Below are 16796 nucleotides of genomic sequence, written 5' to 3'. Positions count from 1 at the left end.
CCTGAGCCTGGAAGATTGGCAGCAGATCATGATGTATGCCTTACATGGGATGGAGCCTCACTGCCCACTGAGGAAGCTGGGGCGTGGACTCGCCAAGGAAGGATGCAGCCAGGCAGTCAAGTGCCACCGAATATAGCTTGGTGTTTCCCACCTCATCATGTAAGAATGACCAGATGTGTTACAAACACAGTCGTTTTTATTGAGTGTGAAGGAGTAACTTCGAATGTGAAATTATGCTCGCGGGCATTTCCAGAACTTTTTTTTTTTTTTGGCCATGGTTGATGGTCACAGGGGATGCCAGATCCCTGATGGGGTGAAGCCAGGGTGAGGACCACAGAAGCGCCAGTGCCTGAGTAAGAGGGAAGTTGTGCAAGGCGTGTGGCTGACTGTGTGCCCGTGCAGGGAGGCCGCGCGGGGGCTGGCCGCGGTCAGTGGATGGTCACCCTGTTTGCACCTTACAGTGACCTGGGGAGCTTAAAAAAAAAAAATCTGCCTCCAGATCCCAGCACTGCCTGATTAAATCAGAATCTCCAGGGGAGACGCTCAGGCTCTGCAGGCGACACCAAGGTGAAAGCCAGCGAGAGAACAGAGCGTGGCCAGGAGGGAGGTGGTTCCTTCTTGCTTAATTGCACTTGACGTGGTGCAGTGAAAACACACCCACATACATGTACATAGACATGTGAAAATCCTGTTGTTTGGAACAAACAAAATCTAGGATATATGTTGTCAAGTAGCATAGTGACTCTTGGGAACATGCTGATGAAGTTGGGGGCAGAAGACAATTGCAATGGAATTGCAACCTTAGGCTATTCCCTAGGGCGTATGCCCATAGCCTGTGAGTTTTTTCTTTTTTCTTTTTCTCTCTCCCTTCTTTCCTCCCTCCCTCCTTCCCATGAACGATTTCTTTTTGGATATATAGGGGGAAAAAAGATTATGGAAATAAGAACTAAGTAAATTAGGGCTTTGGGTCAGCGTTCCTGCCAGTCACCCATCATGATCCTGATCTGGTTTCCTTTGACTGAAAGTGTTAGGGGAAGCACACTGATTGAAACCGCCCACCCTGGCCAGGCACCATAGTAACCATTTGCATGAGTTGTTTTATGACAGGAGACCCTGATAAGAAATACCGAACTAATAAGCCACCACCAACCGGAAGAGTTCGGGAAAGGTCAAAAGGAGACACCGCGTGTCCATCCACTTCCCAGAATCCCTCTCGATAACATCCATCTTGGCTGAGCGATGCGTGCGCCACCAGGAAAGACTCTGAATTAGAATGATTGGCCAAAGCCACCCGGAAACTAATCCCATCACCATAAAACCCAAGACTGCGAGCCACGCGGCAGAGCAGTTCTCCTGGGTTCCCTTACCTACTGCTCTCCACCCGGGTGCCCTTTCCCAATAAAACCTCTTGCTTTGTCAGCACATGTGTCTCCTCGGACAATTCATTTCCAAGTTAGACAAGAGCCCAGTTTCGGGCCCTGGAAGGGGTCCCCCTTCCTGCAACAAAAGTAGTGAACCCTTTCTTTCTTTGAGGGTCTCTCTTGGCCGGTCTCTTGGTCAGGGGGCATCAGCAGAAGGTTAAGAGGGTTCCTCTAATGCTCTTTGGAGAATTTGACTAGAGAGTGTGCAGAGATGGGGAACCCCCAAAGGCTTTTTCTAGAAGTTTCTGTCTTAGGGATTTGCTCCAGTGGAAGATGGGCTCATGGTTCTGAATGAGGCATCTTCTTGTGAATGCCAGAGTCCTAGCCCCATGACCCCAGTGTGAGCTGGTCACCAGGTGGTGTAGCTTAAGACAGAAAAACAAACCTAAAAAGGTTTGGGGATGGGGCTTCCCTCTCTCTGTGTAGAAGAAGCCAACCGAGGCTGAGATCAGGATTAAAGAAACTGAAAAGAGAAAAATCCAGCCCTTTTCAGAAGACCCCACCCTTCTGTGTTCCTGGGGGGCCCTTGGCCCATCTCCCAATGTCCCCTTCACGGAGAAGCCTGCCTCAAACTGGTCCTCCGGTCCTAAGAAAACCCAGCTCTGAGAAGGAACTTGGGTGCAGCTGCTCCCATGGAAGGAGCGAGGGATGACAAGACAGGCCTCTGTGAAAATCTTCCAAGGAGGTAAGGAGAAAAAAACAAAGATTCTTCATTTGCATCAAGAGTAAACTTCCTGTCCCATTAAACAATGAGGCATTCAAACTCCGCCTGAGTAAAAGTCCCCTGATGCAATGCGAGGGTGAGCAATTTCATGTCAGGCTGTTGTTATGGGATTTATACATGTCCTAGCTAGGGCTTGAGGTGAACATCGGAGCCAAAAACAATAGCCCTAAACCCCACATGCACAGAAACCTCATTCCAGCGGAGTTTCCTTAAGAGAGGCGCACAGCAGACTTTTCACAAACAAAGTGACTTCAAAGGCAGGCTTGCATCACCAGCCTCCCTCCCTCTCCTGACACTTCCCTTTAGGCCAGACCTGGCCCTCTGTTTCTTGGCTTACTTTATGAGGCTCTCTCTCTCTCTCTCCCTCTCTCTCACACACACACACACACACATCGCAAAGCAATTATCCGAGCTCACAGGCCAACAGGAAAGTAATTGTAACTGAGTACTTCCTTTGCCACTGCAATGGGGATGGGACCCAGTGACTGGGCAGCAGCTGCTCCCGAGGCTCCCAGACTGGACTCCCCCCAACCTCCCTCCCCACCGGGGAGGAGGATGCCAGGGAGATGGGGGAATGGGGGGGAATTTTCTTACATCACTTGACGTGCTTGCTTTCACTACCCAAACCCTGAGTCACGACTGAAGCCGGATTGCCTTGGGTCTCTCTGGCTGAAACCGGAGGTTCTAGATTTGGAAACCTGACTCCCATCAGCTGACTCTTGTTCAGTTCATCAGAGGAAACGTGTCTTGTCTTACTTGCCCCCTCTTCGAGCTGAAGTGCCTTCTCATAAGGGGATTACATGAGGAAAAGGCGCTGTGTAGTGGCTTAGTAAGCCAATGCTGGGCGAGTGAACAATATCTGACGTTGGGTGAGTTTACAAAAAGGGCAGTCTCTCTGTTTGTTTAAACCGAGATTAAGCGAAAGGAAAAGTTTTTCTTTCCCATCCCGGGACAAATGGGAAACATATGTTTTGCCTTTGGACTTTGTAGTACAAGGCACAAATGGTGCTCCCCACCCCCCTCCGCTGTGAGTCTTTGAGCATTGCAGAATGTTTCCTCTCTTTGGTGGCCAAAGCCAATATGAGCCTTTAGATTCCCAGACAGCGGAGCTAATGGTGATGACCCAGTTGATTCCAGGTAATTGTGTAGGGGGGTGTAGCCAGACCATTTATGAGTAGGCAGGATATGATCCTGGGCGCTGAGTTTAAGTCCTAGCTCTGCTTTAGTCCAGGTGACCTCACGTAAGCCTCAGTTTCCTCACCTACAAAATGAAATTGATTGAACTTGAAATGTCTCAGGTCATTTCTAACTCTGGAAAAACTGTTGGTTTAGGTTGGTTCCTCCTGTCTGTGGGAGACTTTCCTAGCTGAGGGTCCCCTTCGCGTGGGCTCGGGGCAGTGTGGGAGACCTCGGGTGACAGGCCTGCCCTACCACCGTGCCCGTGACTCACCGTGGCCTTGGACAACTCACTGGCCCTCTTTGTGAGGCCTTCTCCTTATCTGAGAGAGGGGGTTTGATGGTCTTGCCCCTGACACAGCAGCTCAGCTATGTGACAAGCTTGAATGAGACAAGGGTGTAAAGTACTTTGAGTTCCTTGGGCTAAATGGATCATTCATCTCTGAAGATAAGTTAAAAAAAAAAATGCTAGTCCCGAATATTTTTTGGATTATCTCAAAAATAAAGTCATGAAAATCTGAATTCTTCACCCTTGGCTTTCCTTAAATGGTTACTGGTTCAGCGAGTACAAGCATCAAGTGACCAGTGTGGGCTGTGAAATTCAGTGATGCCAGAGGCAGTCCTTTAAACACCTTCTCACAGGTGGGCAGCCGGTCCCTGCTGGGACACAGTGGCAGGAGAAACCTCGGATCCTGAAGCCATCTGGCCTTTTCCAAATCGTCCCAGAGCATTAGGAACGTCTCCCCTCCATTGATTCAGAATCTGCCTCGTCGAGTAAATCTGAACCGCCTGTCGCCCATGTAGGAGTTACTCCATTTCAGCTTCATTCCTCTTTCACAGTGCTTGAAGACATGCCACCCCTGAGAAACCTCTTTTCCAAACTAAACAACTGTGGAGTCTTAAAAAGATTTTCGTTGACTTGCTTTTTGGACTCCTAAATGTTGTTGTGCTTTACATGCTTCAAATGGTCAGTGTCTCTTAAGGGAAAAAAGTGAGACTTTGAACCAAATGCAGTGTTCTAAATGTGTACCTCCTATGTTTCTGTAATAGGTCAGGTAAGAGACGTGACAGTAACTCAGTGACTTAAAGAATATAGGATGTTTTTTCTCCGTCTCGAGTACCTGGGTGAGGTGAGTGATCCAGGTTGTCGGCAAGTGGCCCGGTTCTCCGCAGTCATTCAGAGACCCAGGCCCCTTCCAGCTGGGGCGCCGCTGCTCCGTGGGGTCCAGGCTGCCTGGCTGCCAGGTCCCAGGTGCAACCAGGAGGAAACGCAGAGAGTGAGGAGGTGTGTCCACCTCTCAGGGCCCCGGCTCCCAACATAGACCACCTCTTAGCATCTCACTGCTGAGAACTCAGCCCAAGGTCCTCAGCTGCAAGGGAGGCTGGGAAAGGTGGTACCATCACCAGGGAGGAACGGGAGGATGGACGCTGGCAGCCACGCACGTGGACAAGCCTCACTGGGCTTTCGGTCTGGGAGGACAGCAGGCTCCTTACGTGGTCACGGCCAGTGCACCCCTTGTTCTGCCCGGAATGTTCCGTCTCCCTGTCTCCTCTTCCCCTCCACATGGTCTAGGCTTCAGTGCCACCTTCCCAGAGAGGCCTGGCCTGGCCACCCCAGGAAAAGTACATCCCTCATCACACTCTTTCCGACACTCGTTTGTGTCCTCCTAGGCCCCATCACAAGTTTCAGCAAATCTGTGTGCGTGTGTTTGCTTCTTTGCCCGAGAAAACTGCAGGCCATTCGCGGGTAGGCACTCCACCTTTCTGGTTATCCAGCGTATTCACTGCCCAACTCAGTCAGCGCCTGACACACGAACTGCGCGGCTACGTGAGGATTTGCTGAGTCAGAGAATATAGACACTGCGTGCTTAGTTGTTCAGTGGTGTCTGACTCTTTGCAACCCTTTGGACTGTAGCCCACCAGGCTCCTCTGTCCTTGGGAGTTTTCAGGCAAGAATATTGAATGCGTTGCCCATTTCCTCCTCCAGGGGATCTGCCCCATCCAGGGATCGAACCCGCATCTCATGTGTGTCCTGCATTGCAGACAGATTCTTTACCAGCCGCGCCGTCAGGGTAGCCCCATATAGACACTGGGGGCTTCCTGAATATAGTCTTTTCTTCCAAGCACACCACACTGGTTTCACTTGCCGTGAGCTAAAAGCCCCATGTCTCTTCTTGCAGCAACTCTTCCTAAGACGTATTTCTCCATCTGCTTCTTAAGAAGTTGACTTTTTGGCCACAGATCCAGCATTTCATGCTGAATACCTGTTGTATTTCTGCTGCCTGTTTTAGACATTGCTCTAGTCCCCAAAGAGCTTTCTTTGATATATCAGTGAATACATTTATTTTTCCTGATAGATCAGCCTGTGTATTTTCTTATTGCCGTTGGCAGACATTGATGGAGATGGGGGGAAAAGGTCAAATGTGAAGCCTCTGTCCACACTGCAGCCTGTCCTCCATCCGGCCATCAGTCCGGCACCAGCTGCCTTTGGGAATGAATGTTTTCTCATGCAAACCCCACTCTTGATAAGCATCTCACTCAGCCTGACTGTGTCAGGTGCCCTGCTGAAATGAGATACACATTAGAACTCGGGGCCTCCTGTTCCACTCCTGCCCGGGACGATAGAAACTTCCAGCCAATGGCAAGAATTCCCTTGACAACACCCTCTAGTTTACCAGTCTGGTAATCCTATAAAAAACAGGAAATGACTCGTTCTTAGTGAATCCATGCTTAGTGATTCCTAACAATTACTGTTCTCTCATAAGTGTTTGCAAACCTTTACTTCTTAATTTCTTCTGTAACGTTTCCAGGATCTAACCTTCCTGGAAACCCTGCCACATGGGTCCATTATCTCTCCTCGTGTGTAACACCTCTATCCTCACACCTCTGTAGGAAAGGTTTTTCTTGTCCGGCTCTGAGTGTTTAAACCCTGACCTCCTTTCTGGAGGTCTAACTGGACTGGACAGGATCTAACTGGAAAGGGGCCCCCTCTGCATTCCAGGTCTCTCTATGCTCTGGGTCCTCATGGAATTGCTGCCACCTGGGCAGACTTTCGGCTCTTCCTCTCACGACGCTCAGCCTGGCCTCACACCAAGCCGTCTCCCAACAAGGTGTATGGGCTGAGTTGACCACTGAAAACCGGCTTCCGCTTATGCCCACAGTTGGCCCTCGATTGGAACTCCAGTCTAAGCTGTGCTCTAGAGCCAGGTGGCGTGGTCTTCCAGTGTGTTTGAAAAAAGATTTTTTTTAGAATAAAAATGTGGTATCTTGTAAAATCCCAAGGAAGCTATAGATTTACTGGATCATCAACTAAGGGAAACCAACCCGATTGATGAAACAGTCTGGGAAATCAAGATTAGGTCGTGACAGATGTCCAAATACAACACTTACGACATTCTGAATGTTGCACAGGCAAAGGAGATGAATCAAAAATCAGAGCCACATGCAGAATATCTTCCACCTTTCAGAAACAGATTTACAAAAAGATTTCCAGTAGGGTTTCTTGAATTGCCTTTGTAGATCTAAAACAGTTTAATTTCCATATAACTTTGGGAGAAAAAGTCGGTGTTACAAAATGAAATCCTCCTGTTTAACCTGCACCCCGCCCCCAGCCCCCTGCAGCAGCAGCATCAGAATCTGGTAGAGGGGAACCTCCAGAGTGGCCCAGTGGCTAAGACTCCATGTTCCCAACACAGGGGCCCAGGTTTGATCCATGGTTGGGGAACGAGATCCCACGTGCCTCAACCAAGAGTTTGCAATGGTGCAGCTAAGACCCCACACAGTCAGTCAGACAGAAATAAATATTAAAAAAAAAAAGAATCTGGTGAAGATGCTGATGCCACATCACACCATATTTGGGGACTAGGTTGGGATGAGGGGGAGTTAGATGTTTTAGATCTTTGAGTCCACTCCCTCTCAACTGCAGTGGAGCACCTTGTACCCTTTAGGGGAGGGGGCTTAGAAGGGAGCAATCCTGCCCCGCCAGTCACAAAAGGAGCCCTCCCTTGTCCCAGCCCCTTGAGACAGCCAACTCCCTCAGACCAGAGAAAAATTTTCCTTTCTATCGAAATGAGGATTCTGATTATCAAACCCTTTCTGCTGCTTGCTTTCTGACCTTAATAAATCTGGGATTAGTATGAAAACCACCCAGGCACTGACTCCACATTTCCCAACCGGCTGTCTGGAGGTGGCTTCTCCTTCATGAGTAACTTCCCCAAATATTTGGGAAATTGCCCAAGGCTTACGACCACCATGTGAACTCCCGGCAGAGAGAGAAGACTCACCCCAGGGTCAGCCCCGACCTCTCCCCTCTTTCCCCCTCCTACCTCGCTCTCTTTTCTTGCTCAAGGCAATTTACATCCCTTTTTTCCACTAAGAATGGAATTTGGGTTCCCAGCTATCAACAAGGACTTATGTGGATATCCAGCTTTGCCCACCCACCCTCCCTTAAAAAAATTTCATTTATTTATTTTAGCTGTGTTGGGTCTTCACTGCTGCATGGGCTTTTCTGTAGTTGTGGTGCACAGGCTTTTCCTTGTGGTGACTTCTCGTTGCAGAGCATGGGCTCTGGGGCCCGTGGGCTCAGGAGTTGGGGCTCCCGGGCCCAGGTGTGCGGGCTCATGAGCTGTGACTCATGGGCTTAGTTGCTCCACAGCATGTGGGATCTTCCCCAACCAGGGATCGAACCCGTGTCTCCTGCAGAGCCGGGCAGATTCTTTTACCGCTGAGCCATCAAGGAAGCCCTGGCCTTTCTTACAACTTCTCTGTGATTGGATATTCCGAGATCAGGAGGAAGCCCATGTTCAGGGATCTTCACTCCTGGCTTCACCATCTTCATCCATATTCCTAGGACACTGCAGTGCCACAGCAGTTCTCAACAAAAGGGCCCACTTAGTTTCCCATCTTGATGCTTTTCCCTGGCTTATCACTTCATGTGAGTTCAAGACCACTGTCACCACTTCTGGAGTTTCTTTCCAGCCTCCACTTTTCCCTCCCTTGTTTCACAAGATCCTTGTGAGCCTTCAGGACCCCAGGACCGTTACTGCCCCCTGAGCAGGTGTTAGGCTGAGGCGAGAGCTGGTGCCAGCACAGAGCTTCATGGCAGCATCCAGAGTCAGCAGCGTGAGAGGGGACCGCTCTGAGGGTAGTAGCTGAAGGCACAGTTAAAGCAGTTGGGTGGCCTTCACATCCAGAACCTATATCCAGGAGTCAGCTGATTTTTTTTTTTGCCCTTAATCAAAACTTTATTGAAAGCCTGACACCAAAATAGGAGAATGCTGTTGCATGTCATACAGAATGAAAGGTGATCACATTGTCTTGGTAGATTAACTGGAATTACTGAACTGATAAGGCTTTCTGCGATAGCATATACATTCAGGAAGCTGTGTGGATCATCGTTCTAACGAACAGCCTTCTATGAGTCTGGCCTTTCCTCCTGTTGGCCCCGAAGCCAGCTGACTTGTCAATGTGTGTCTTCCCGTCCACAAAATGTAATGTCTTACAGAAAAATGAGAATGAACTTTTGGGCTGACCCCAAAGTGAAATCTGCTTGCAGGACAGAGAAAATTTTGATTCCTTTTTTATTTTTAATTGTGGCAAAATTATACAGAACCTAAAATTTTACTCTCTTGACCGTTTTTGAGAATACGGTTCTGTGGCAGTAAGTACATTCACAGCTGTCACATGGCCAACACCAGCTCCCATCTCCAGAACTTTCTCTTCTTCCCCAGCTGAAAGCATACCCAGTAAGCAATGACTTCCATCCTCTCTCCCGCAGCCCCTGAAAATTACCATCTGCCTCTAATTACTTTCTGCCTCTATGGTTTTTACAGCCCTGAATGCCTCGTATGAATGGAATCATACAGCGTGCATCCTTTTGTGATTGACGTATTTCACTTAGCACAGTGTCCTTAACGTTTGTCCCTGCTGTACTGCGCTGCATGTATAGACCACATTTTGTTTAGCCCTTCATTGTCATTTGATTCTGTCTTTTTTTAAGTAGTGAGGTTTGTTATTTTTAACAAATGAAGAGTTGAAGTGGCGTGTGGTGGGGAAAGCCGTGACCTGGGCGTCGGGGAACCTGGGTCTCCGTTCCGGCCCTGCAGCTAGTGACCGGGCCCAGCGGCTCCTGCGAAAGGCTGTTGGAGGAGCGCCTGTGTCAGAACTGGCTGGGCTTCCTGGGAAGATCTCTGACTCCTTGCATCTGGTCTCTGGGAGTGGAGCCTGAGAATTCCTTCCCAAGCTCTGTCTGTAAGCCGGGGTTCCACCCCTGCACAAATAAAACAAACTCTCCTCCTTTTTTCCCTTTTTCTCTTTTTTTTTCTTTTTTGCTTAAGCAAACTGAGGATGGTTTCTGCCACTTGCAGTTGCAGAATGATAACTAAAATATCCTGTAACAGATGAATCCAATCCACAGGAGTTTTTAAAGAATAAATTGAGATATTTGTATGAATATGCCATAGAAGTGCGTACTCAGTCACTCAGTTGTATCTGACTCTTTGCGACCCCATGGACTGTAGCCTGCCAGGCTTTTCTGTCCATGGGATTTTCCAGGCAAGAACACTGGAGTGGGCTGCCATTTCCTACTTCAGGGGATCTTCCTGACCCAGGGATTGAACCTGCGTCTCCTGCATCTCCTGCATCAGCAGGCGGATTCTTTACCACTGCGCCACTTCTGTGAAGCTCATGTCGTAGAAATATTAATCCTAATTTACCTTATGATATTGTTATTATATGAGGCCCCCCCCCTTTAGAATAAAAGTACTGTATTCACTGATTAGACTTAATATTCCAAAGTTACTCTTTTATGTGGCATAAGGCATTAAAGGCTGAGGGCGTTCAAAGGAAAGGGTGGGCATTTTGAAATGCAAATATTTTCAAGAAAGAGTAGAATACTTTTAAAAGAAATCGCATGCTTCAGGAAAGTTTCCAGGATGAATATTCACTGCTCTCTTGTTTGTTCTGGGTCAGGAGGAGGGCTGGGGGCCCCCCAGACAGCTACAAGCAAGCAAGGGGTGAGCAGCCAGGCGGCGACAGTGTGTTCTAGATGCCAGAATGGGGAGCCAGACAGGACGAGAGGGGAGGCATCAGAGTCCACTCAGGGAGACTTCCTCGAGGAAATGATGCTTAAACTAAAAAAGGGTTCGGAATGAGAGGCCACGGGGAGAGCGTCGTAGGCCAACAGACTGCTCAGAGCCCTGGGGGCAGAGGAGCGCGTGGTACCCGCTGGGCGCTGAGCACGGGATGCTGGCGAGGGGACACAGGCCAAGGCTGCGGGCGCCTGGGCCGAGCTGGGGGCCTGGACTTGACTCTCAGGCCCTGGGGTGCCGCTGGGGGTTTTTGGAAGGGTGAATCTGTTCATTTTTATTCTCTGGCAGGATTGCCTCAGCCAGGGTGGAGAATGCATGGTGGGGCCTTGTCTGGAAGCGGAGAGATGGGTCAGAGGACGCCTACAGTGATCTGGGTGAGAGAGGGCGGTGCTCTGAGATTCGCTTTAATAGGGAAAGATGGGTTGAGGGAAAGAGAAGGAGTTCCCTTGACTCATGATTTCACTCGATCCTCAGTTGTAAAGAACTAGTATCTCCATTTTGCAGGTGACATCCGGGGGGAGGGGGGTGCCCGCTGAGTTGCTGATCTGAGCGCACACAGCCAGCATGGGTTTGGGGCATCAGAATGTTTCTTTTTAGTTGGGATATAGTTGCCTTGCAATGCTGTATTAGTCTCTGCTATACAGCAAAGTGCATCAGCCACATGTGTACATGTTTCCCACCCCTCTTGGACCACCCCACCCCTCTAGGTCATCACAGAGTACCGAGCTGAGCTCCCTGCGCATATAGATGCTTCTCGCTAGCTACCTGTTTTACACATGGTAGTGTATATTTGTCAGTCCCAATCTCCCAGTGGGGTATTAATACGTTATAGTCTCTTAGCACAAGTTGCCCCCTTCATGGGACTTGGAGAGATGAGACTCAGAGTGAGTGGGTTTAATCATGGGAGAAAAGGCCTAAGTTGATGGCCCAAGTGGTGGTCCATGATGGGGGTCCATCTGACCAAGCAGACAGAGGGTGGCGGGAGCAAGGCCAGTGCAGGCCCCACAGCCCCCACACCCAGGTCGTCGGTGAGTGCTGTGATCCAGGCCAGCCAACACAACCTCTCCAGGCTGCAGGCGATGTCGTTCCCCACCTCGAGATAGTTGACGGAAGTTCGAAGAACCAGTGTGTGTTAGAGGTACTCTGTAAATCCTATGAGAAGGCACGTTCTATGTGGTCCTGAGCTGTGGTTTGGTTATTTTATCTGCCCAGGTCCTCTCCAGGGACAGGTTGTTAGTCTGGTCCTCACCTCTCACTTCTCCCAGATCAACCCCTTCCTGAAGGAGGCTCTATGGAATCTGGGAGAAGTGGGAACCCTCCATCCTTCCCAGGCTGATGGTTAGAAGAGTTGGTTAGTTTCCTGTCCCAGTGCCTTGTCATTCCCCTGGGATGGGAAGACTCAGACCGAGAGAAGTAGAACTAGTTTTCAAAACACTTGCAACGGAAAGGAAGAGGAAACAGATCTGACCTGAATTTTAAGGTCAAAGAAAAATTTCATTTTCTCCTTTTGGCTGCTTGGTATTGCACCTTACATTTCAGACAGCTCCTGCCTCGTTAGCTCCAGGCGGATCTGGGACCAATGGCTATGGGTAAAATATCTTTTAAAAGAAAGACAGGGCAGTGGATTTAGGAGCCCAAGTTGGGGAGATCTAGTTTCCAGAAAAAGTCAAGTTTGACCTAGCCGTCGAGATGCTTACCTGATTTTCTGGTTGCACAACTCAAGTTAGAACATTGGACAGGAAGCTCCGAAGTGTTTAACTCCTTTGTATGCAAACTCCAGAAGGTGCTTATTGGGGAAATTTATGTGCACGCAAGAGTAATTCCCAGCGAGGGCCCTCTGAAAATCCTGGGCCCGCCCCCTGCTCTCAGCGGCCTCATCTGTAGGTGGGTAAGTCAGCTCAGGGAAAGAGTGAGGGTGGGTGCCCGTGTGTTCCTGACGACTCCGTGACTCGGCTTTTTCAGAAACGGGTCATTCTTTGACTTCCCCTTTAGAATATTGTTTTCTGTTTCTGCCGTTGTAATTAGAGCTAGAAATTCAATTAACAAGGAGGGGGAAAAAGAGAAACGGTCTTTTCAAGCCAGTTTCCGTGTGCTCCCGAGAGGTTTTGAGGTTAGGTCAGCCCCATCGCTGAGCTGTTTACTTCTCTGGCTGTTGACGGGCTGGCACGTGACTTGGCCAAACGCTGGCACCGTGTCCCAGGAGTGACCACGACCGCCTTGGCTTCCGAGGCTGCTCTTCAGTGTCTTGGTATATGATGCCAGTTTTTAATAACAGTTCTGTTTACCAGGCAAATGGTTCTTTGGAGCATTTATTATTATTTTTGCAACACCTGTCAAAGAAAAGAGAAAGCAGCCAGGCCGGGCTGTGATCAGAGGCTGCTGTGCTGTATTGGGGACTTCGGGTTTCCTGTTGACTAGCCTACATTTTTCTGTGCACCCAGGCTCTCTCCCCCTGCCCCGCCCCGGAGGAAACTGAACAATGTGAAGTGGACACAACACGAATCGCTTTGAAGGGGAAAGTCACGCTATGTTTCCAGACACAACACTTTTTTTTTTTTTTCAGGTCACTTAAACCACGCTGAGTCCATTTTCAGAGAAGTTCTTTTGGTTTGGGGAAACAAGGCCTCTTCTAAACCAGCTGCCCCCGACCTCCCCCTCCCCTAGTCATATGTGTGGGTGCGCTCCATTCATTGCTCAGTCTTGTCCGTCTCTTTGCGACTCCCTGGACTGTAGCCCGCCAGGCTCCTCTGTCCATAGAATTTTCCAGGCAAGGATACTGGAGTGGGTTGCCATTTCCTTCTCCAGGCGATCTTCCTGACCCAGGGATCAAACCCTCTTCTCTTGCATCTCCTGCCTTGGCAGATGGATTCTTCACCACTAGTGCCAGTGGGTAGCTCCCTGCCCCCCACTCACCTCCAATCATAAGTGCTTCCAAAGTTGACTGGGTGGGTATTTACAAAGTAGACCCAGGAAATTGAATGTTCAATCAAATTAATATCTTTCCATGGGAGAAAATATTCATAAGATACAGAAAATTGTAAGAGGGGAGTTGATGAGAAATTCCACTAAGTTAAATGCTTTTGTACACACACACACACACACACACACACACAGGAAATAGTCTAAAATTGGTGAGACTAGGAGTAATTGTTCTCTTCTTCATGTTTTTCTTATCTTTCTAAACTCTTTACAGTAAGCTGGGATTTATACCCACAGCAGAGCATGGTGAGTGAAAGCACAGACTTTGGAGCCAGACTGTCTGGTTTGAGTCCTGGCCTTCCCACTTCCTGTGGTGACGGTCAGCGAATTACTTGATTTCTCTGTGCCTCATTTTCCTCATCTGTAAAGTGGGGGTAAGGATTGTACCTATTATATAAGGTGGTTATAGGAATTAAAGAGTTTATGTGTGTAAAGTGCTTAGAACGTGTCTAGCATGTTCGATGAAGAAAACAATTTTTACTTTCTTTTAAATTTTAATTGGCGTATAACCGCTTTACAGTGTTGCGTTAGCCTCTGCCGGGCAGCGGCGTGAATCCGCCGTAATGTATGCATGGACCCGCTCCCTCCTGAGTCTCCCTCCCAGCCCACCGTCCGCTCCTGGGTCATCACAGAGCATCGGGCTGAGCTCCCCGCGTTGCAGAGCAGCTTCCGGCTGGCCGTCTGTTTCACACGTGCTACTGTGTGTGTATACCCTCCCAAGGCGGCCCACCGTCTCCGCCCCCCCATCTGTTCTCTATGTCTGCGTCTCCATCGCTGCCCTGCAAGTCGGTGCTTCAGTGTTTTCATCAGTACCGTTTTTCTGATTTATCGAATCGTGGCTGATGTGGCATTCTCCGGAATGCTCTCGGCCATGGCGTGCATGCTTTATGACACGGACTGCTGAAGAGAGGGTACATGTATCCCTAGGCCCGTGTCTGCCCTCAACTAACACAGGTAGGGCGGACACGTGGCACTGGCTGGGTGGCTAAAATTCTCAAAGCTCTTTGCCGGGTCGTGACAAAGAGCAGGGATTTCCCAGGGGTATACTGTGACCTCCGCCCCCTCCCAGCGCAGCCGCCCGTTTGGTCAGAGCCGAGTGACGGCAAGCCTAATTGTCTCCCCAACCGCAGGTTATAGTATCACGGTCCGGCTGGTGACGTCTGCAGAGCTGGAAGGATCCTTGACCTTCAGTAAACGGCGCCCCCTCGCCCAGATTGAAATGCCCGGGGCCAGCCTGTGTGCAGGGCTACGTGCGCCACTTCCTCACGTAGCCTGGGAGGAACAGAGCGAAATGGGAGCCGGCTTTGTGGCAGGTAGTCAAGTAATTGTGAAACTGGTCATGAACTGATAGGAGAAGGTGAAGGAGCTAATGACGAGGCAGAGTGAGGCAGAATGGGCTCGGGAGATCTTTTCCCAGCACTCAGAAGAGGATCCACCCAAAAGTACATCTGTGACCATTCCCTTGTTTTGCAGACCACGGACTTGGGTGGTGGAGCGCATTTTTCATTTCATAATAATAATAATTAATAATAATATATGTGTGTGTATGTTTGTGAACTGTAGCCTAAGAATTGACAGAAAGAAAGGAGAAAAAAAAAAGAAAATGCATGAAACGGGAATCCTCCTGCTCGGAGGATGGGGACAGGATGGCACTGAAAACCATGTAAAACCACATTGAAGCTGCTTCCTTTCAGCCAAGGGGAAAATATTCTAGAAAAAGGAAACTCCAAAATGCTTGTTTACCCAGCTGTCTGTACAAAGTGAATTATTCATGATTAAATGTGAATAATAAACCTATGCAAATATTTGTTATATTCTCAGTTTTGAGGAGGTTGGGGGAGCAGCAGGAAATGAAGTCACTTTAAGGTGATTTTGTTAACTATTTTCTTTAGAAATATATAAAGAATATAGATTTTGATTTTTATTTATATACAGTCTTCTAAAAAAAAAACCAAACCCATCAGGTTGTGTTTTCTTGAGGAGGTTGTGTCCTATTGGAAATGACAATTTAAAACTTTTCCTGTTAGTTATTATGACTTTTATATAATTTCCTTAGAAACTAATTGTGAAAGTTGTTTTTTTTTCCCTCTGACATTAGACAGTTAAAAAGCTTACAGCAGAATCTCTTCTCTAATGGGAAATCTTAACTGACAAGTTTCCAAGTACCTGCTGCTTACTGTAAATTCTTACCTATAAATTTCAGTTATAGGTTTTTGATAAAGGGAATATTACAATAATACTGATACCTGGCAGTTTGAAGCTGTTTGTCATTTTTTGCAGAATTGTTTTAACAGTTTCCATCAGAACTGTTAGACTTTTAGCTGGAACTTGGTTAGGTTTTATGTAGCTTGCCCATTCTAAGAAACACTTAAAAATCCAAGCAATTGCCAGACAGTGTTTAATCATCTTGTAACTTTTCAAAGTCACTTAACACAGTGTGTAACCATTATCTGCTAAAGAGTTTAAAGCATGCAAATGACCATTCTCTGTGTTGTAACTGTAAATGAGTTTCATTCATAATAATAATTAAAAAAAAAACCAACCCTTTCCCCTGAGCTTCATCGTTATGGCTGAGTTCATTCCAAGTAAAGCCCATGTTACAGCTGACCATAGACTGGGTTCAGATAAATCTCACTTTTGCTCAACAGTAACCTCAGTCTCTTACTAGGAGGGGCCAGAGGACTGGTGTGGTCCCTTCTGACTCGTGAGGATCAGGCTTTCTCTAGTTGTTGTGCAGTCACTAAGTCGTGTCTGACTCTTTGCGACCCCATGGACAGCAGCGCACCAGGCTTCTCTGTCCCTCACTGTCTCCTGGAGTTTGCTCAGACTCATGTCCATTGAGTAGATGATGCCATCCAACCATCTCATCCTCTGCCACCCTCTTCTCCTGATGCCCACAATCCTTCGGGCTGGGCTCCCGAGAGAGCTCGCCTCCCCTCCCTGCAAACTACCCCAGAGCCCAGACTGGGGAATTCCATCAGGCACCAGGCTGTGTTTAGAGTGAACGGTCACCACCCCTTGCTGCTACCTCTTGGTGGTTCAAAACCCTAGGTGGTCGCTGTCTACTTTTTGCTGCGAATGGAACATAAAAAGAGAGGAAATAAAGGCCTTGTCCAGAAATAAAGGGAGAACCAAGATTACGATTAAAACCGACTTTGACAGGATCTCTAGTCAATTCTGCACATCATGCTTCCCTGTCCCCCTCCCTCAGTTTACCTAGAAACCAACAAATTGGTGGCTTATCAGTACGTGGCGCTATAGTTAATCTGCCGTTATCTCTTTCTTCTGCTGTTGTCATTTCTGGAGATTTGGACTGTGTGACACAGGCCATACAGAGGAATGAGAGACCAGAAAGTCATCTAATCTACTCCCCAGGCTTTAGGCTGCATTGAAACCAATCTAGACTTC

At 48.4% G+C, this 16796-nt stretch overlaps 1 long non-coding RNA gene across 1 annotated transcript; it reads left to right on the top strand.

Moving 5' to 3' along the window:
* Positions 1–11935: 11935 nt before the first annotated feature.
* LOC110146319 (uncharacterized) lies at positions 11936–15300 on the top strand. The gene is made up of 2 exons (XR_011490559.1): positions 11936–12293; positions 13909–15300. It is a non-coding gene; the product is annotated as an uncharacterized lncRNA (long non-coding RNA).
* The last annotated feature ends 1496 nt before the right edge of the window (positions 15301–16796 follow it).

This window comes from Odocoileus virginianus, chromosome 12 (assembly GCF_023699985.2).
Source record: "Odocoileus virginianus isolate 20LAN1187 ecotype Illinois chromosome 12, Ovbor_1.2, whole genome shotgun sequence".
Lineage (NCBI taxonomy): Eukaryota > Metazoa > Chordata > Mammalia > Artiodactyla > Cervidae > Odocoileus > Odocoileus virginianus.
The sequence above is the reverse complement of the archived record's forward strand: the minus strand, read 5'-3'. Positions and strand labels throughout refer to the sequence as shown.